The following is a 4,054-nucleotide window of genomic DNA, read 5'->3' on the forward strand; positions in this document are numbered from 1 at the left end:
GGGCCCAAGTAACAGCAGTAATCAGTGCCGTTGTCTGGAACTCAGAATAAGGAAAGGACAGGTTTTGATGTTATGACACTGCAATTGTCAGTCATCCTGCACAGCTCACACCCAGGCTTCTTGAAGTGTCTTGTCTATACTTTTCTGTTAATATAGTTAATATTTCTTACATGATCGGCTTACTTTCTATAAGAGCTGTAATTTAATAGGCCTTACTATAGCTAACCTGATCGTATTGATGGACAAACCATCATATGGCTATACATACGTCAAGAGAAGGGAAAAAAAGCCATCATTTGTACTCACCATCCACATATGCCACACTTTTCCTCTCTAATGCTCACACTTCATGTCCACCAACTTTCTGCTGTCAGGCTTTCTCACATGGACCTGTAGTTCTGGTCTCCTTTGCTCTGCCTCAGGCAAGTAGCTCAGTAGGAGTTACTGAGAAAAACAAGATTTTGTTTCTGTGCGAAGAAAACCAAAGTTGAACCATCTGAAAGTTCATTCACTGCTCATCTAAACCACAATGGGTTTCTGCTGCTGTAAATCTCTTCCTTTCCCATTTTTGTTATGTCTATTACAGATCCTTATGCTCTTCTTCATCTATGTTTTGGTACAGTGTTTCTCAGAACATATCAGCACTGACAAACTACAGTTATCACTACGGATAATGCTGTAGTAAACACAGTAACAAATTTCATCCTATCCAAGCATTAACTCAGGGTTGGAAATGGGAACTGCACTGCACTGCACTGCTGTGAAAGAGCCTGGGAATATGGAGAGCTCACCAAAGTGTTTGCAATGAAACACGAAGGCAAACATTTTCAAGTATATTGTACTAGATATCAGAGGAATGAGAACAGAAAAAGTTCAGAGGGAATAATAATAAACACGATACAGAAATAAATTTAATAATGAAAACAGCAGCATTATACTCCTATATCTCCCCACATATACAACAAATGATGTTTTTTTGTTGTTATACCTTGTCTGAAGAAAGGTTAAAGCAGATTGTTGCCTGCTTCTGCCTTGCGCCTTCCTCCAGAGAGACCACAAATTGGTGATGAAAATGTGGTTTCTGAAGTAATGAGCTGTGTCTCTTTTTGGCTTAATCAATAAAGTTAAGCACATGTGCAACTCTCTGCAGTCAGGTGCTCAAGGCAGCTGGGCTGGGGAGCAGCGTTGGCCGTATTTCATCTTTCACGTTCCTCTCCTGCAGTTTGCCCCGTGCCCATGTCACAGAAAACCCAAGGCCCGTGTCCCTCCGCTTATTTTGGCAACCCATTCCCACAGACGCAGCAGCGTTGTGCAGTTTAACCACCGCTGAATTTTGGGTTATTTACTTCTCCCCTTACTCTGCACGCACTTTGCTTTCTACCAGCACGTGTAAAATCTAATTTTACACTTCACGTTTTCGCTAAGGAGAAGCGAAACGCTCGGAGGACGCGGGCTGCTTTCCGCGTTCTGTGCATTTTGCCCTGATACGGCAGCAAAGCAGCTGCTGTGCGACTGCGTGGAACCGGCTGCAGCGCAAGACTGACAGTGAGAGGCTGCAGGGAACGCGAGCACCGCGCTGCCCGGCGCCTCAGGGTCCTCCGCCCCGCGGGCCGGCATTCGGAGCGCCCGGCCCGGCCCGCCCCCGCCGGCGGGAAGCTGCGGAGGCTGCGCGGGGCGGGGACTGGCGCGGGAGGAGAAGATGGCGGAGGCCGAGTGAGTCCCGGGTTTGCCGCGGCGGTGCCCGCGTCAAGGGGGGCGGCCGGGCCGGCTCACAGCTGAGGCTGGGGCGCGCGGGGCTTGGCGAGGGCGGCCGCTGAGGGAGGGCGCGGCGCGCGGAGGGGCTCGGGTTGGAGCTGCCCGGGTTGGAGCTGCCGCAGAGAGAGGCCGCCCTGGGAAGCGCCGAGCCCCCAGCCAGGCCTGCTGCCTGCGGGCTGGGCCTCGTGACGTGCCTCGAGGTGTCAGTGCTGTCCGTGGTGTCCGGACGGTGGGCTGCCCAGCCCCGTGCCCTGAGCACTAGAGTTGGTGCTGCCTGGCTCCCTGCCTCTCCTAGGGCACAGGCGGCGGCGATGGTGGTGTCCCGTTGTTTTGCTACCTGCTGCTATACGTCCCTTCTTCCTTGGCTCCTGCTGTGCTGAGCTGTTTGTAGTGCATCTTATCGGCGAGAAACTTTGTTGTGAGCCGATAGAAAGCTCTGGGTGAGTGTGTAGAGCACTGGGAGTATTTGCAGCGCAGATCTTCTTGTTACAAACTAGTTAAGTGACTGAGTGTTTTAAAAAGTCAAGGGTGATTTTCTTATTAACTCTGTAAGACAAGATGTTGTGCAGTTGCCCTGCAGACCATACCTGGCTCTCTCAGCTGCTGTGTTTGGTATGCTAAAAAGCTTGGGCTGGGGCTGCGTGCCCCCAGAGAGAGTGAAGCAGAGACTTTGTGCACATGCCAGCCTGTAGCTTCCTGCGTGCTTCTGTAACTTTGAATATTGGTTCTCAAGAGACAAGGGCTCAGAAGTAATGTTGGAATCGTAGATGGAGTATTCAGTCTGAATGGAAACCCTGTGCAAAACACAGGGCTTGAAAGGAGGCGCGCTGGCTCCCAGCCCAGAAGAAGGAGTTGATGTCTTTAGAAATCTTAATTTCCATCAACATTAAAGGAAGCAGCAGTAAATATTTTGATGTGCAAGTGTGTGCTCTGCCTGAGAATCTTATATCCAGCTGTCAGAGGCTGAGAAGAACCCTGACAATGGGTTTGGTCATCAGTTGCTTTTCTCTTCTCCTCGCTTTCTCTGTTTGTGGCATGCCAGAAGCCAGTTAGCAGAGAAAATTTGGAATCTGTAGTAAAGTAAATGGAAGCAACATGTGTAGGATGAGAAACCAGGGCAGAAGTCACCACGTCATACTAATTGGAGATCTGGCATTACTTGTTCCAAACGCATTCATTGGCATTTGCCCACCACAAGTGTTCTTGAGCTGATAGAGTTGTTTGCCTCACAGTAAAAGTCTCACTGGAGTCTACAGTGCATCAAATGGCTTCCGGCTGCAGGGGCTGTACAAAAGGCAGCAATCCATCCTCTGACATAGGGGGGAGAAAAAAAGTAAGATCTGATCAATTTTTGCATAAGTAAAGCATTTTATGCACTGCCACATGGGACAGCTGATGATTCTTAATTAAGTTGGAGACTATTGTACTCAAAGAATTACAAGAAGCAGAGTCTTGTTAGAGAGGGATATCAAGAGATGGTTATAAAATTGGGAAATAATAGCTGCAGGGAAATTATAAATAGATTTCCTCAAAGATTAGGAGTTGAGTGGGTCTTGCTTAATGCTTTGGTTGATGACTTTGTGCAAAGTAGGGCCACAGTGTTGGTATTTGCTATGACTTGAAGTTGGGAAATGTTTGCAGGGTCAAAGAGGACGGATATCCTGCAGGAAAAATGGAATGACGTTGAGTGTCAGAGTAATGTGTGTGGGATAAAATTTAATGTGCAAGGTTTGGAGGCTGGTACTAACAAACAGGAGGCTGCCAACAGGAGAACAGAAAGAATTGGGAGTAGTGATGGATCACAGGATGTGAACTTCTACTTAATGGGAGTGAAAAAAAGCAAAGGTGGTTGTGTGCTGCAGCAGGACTTGTTTAAACAGACACAAAAGTGGGAACTTCCTTGTACAAGGCCAAGAGATCCACATTTGGAATTGTATGTATCAACTCTGTTCATACAGTATAGACAAAGGAATGTTCAGACTTAGGAAGTGCCAAGAGCTGTTGGGATAATGAAGAAAGTGGAGAGTCAGTTTAGTGTGTTTTCCTAGAAAGAATCAAGATAAGGATGTCTTTGATATCATGTGTTTTTAAGACTTCCCCTGAATATTTTGTATATTCCTGCCATCAATTGTGGGCAAAGTCCCTGAGGTGGGGAAGGTTCTCAGCTGACGGTGTGATTTGTTTGCCATTCCCTGCTTTCTTTCCTGGAGGCTAAATGTATTATCTCGGCCCTGCCGCCATGCCATCCGGAGGAGGGGAAAGCAAAACCTAGAGCACCTCCTTTTTGCTGGAAGGAAGC

At 47.8% G+C, this 4,054-nt stretch overlaps 1 protein-coding gene across 1 annotated transcript in view; it reads left to right on the top strand.

Moving 5' to 3' along the window:
* The first annotated feature begins 1,632 nt into the window (after nt 1–1,632).
* The window catches only part of INSIG2 (insulin induced gene 2), a 12,057-nt gene continuing 9,635 nt past the window's right edge, over nt 1,633–4,054 (top strand). The window contains exon 1 of the mRNA XM_042877805.1: nt 1,633–1,713. The gene's annotated coding sequence lies outside the window, so the exon portion shown is untranslated. The remainder of the gene's footprint in view (nt 1,714–4,054) is intronic.

This window comes from Lagopus leucura, unplaced genomic scaffold, assembly GCF_019238085.1.
Source record: "Lagopus leucura isolate 7727_CA_CO unplaced genomic scaffold, USGS_WTPT01 Super-Scaffold_100019, whole genome shotgun sequence".
NCBI lineage: Eukaryota > Metazoa > Chordata > Aves > Galliformes > Phasianidae > Lagopus > Lagopus leucura.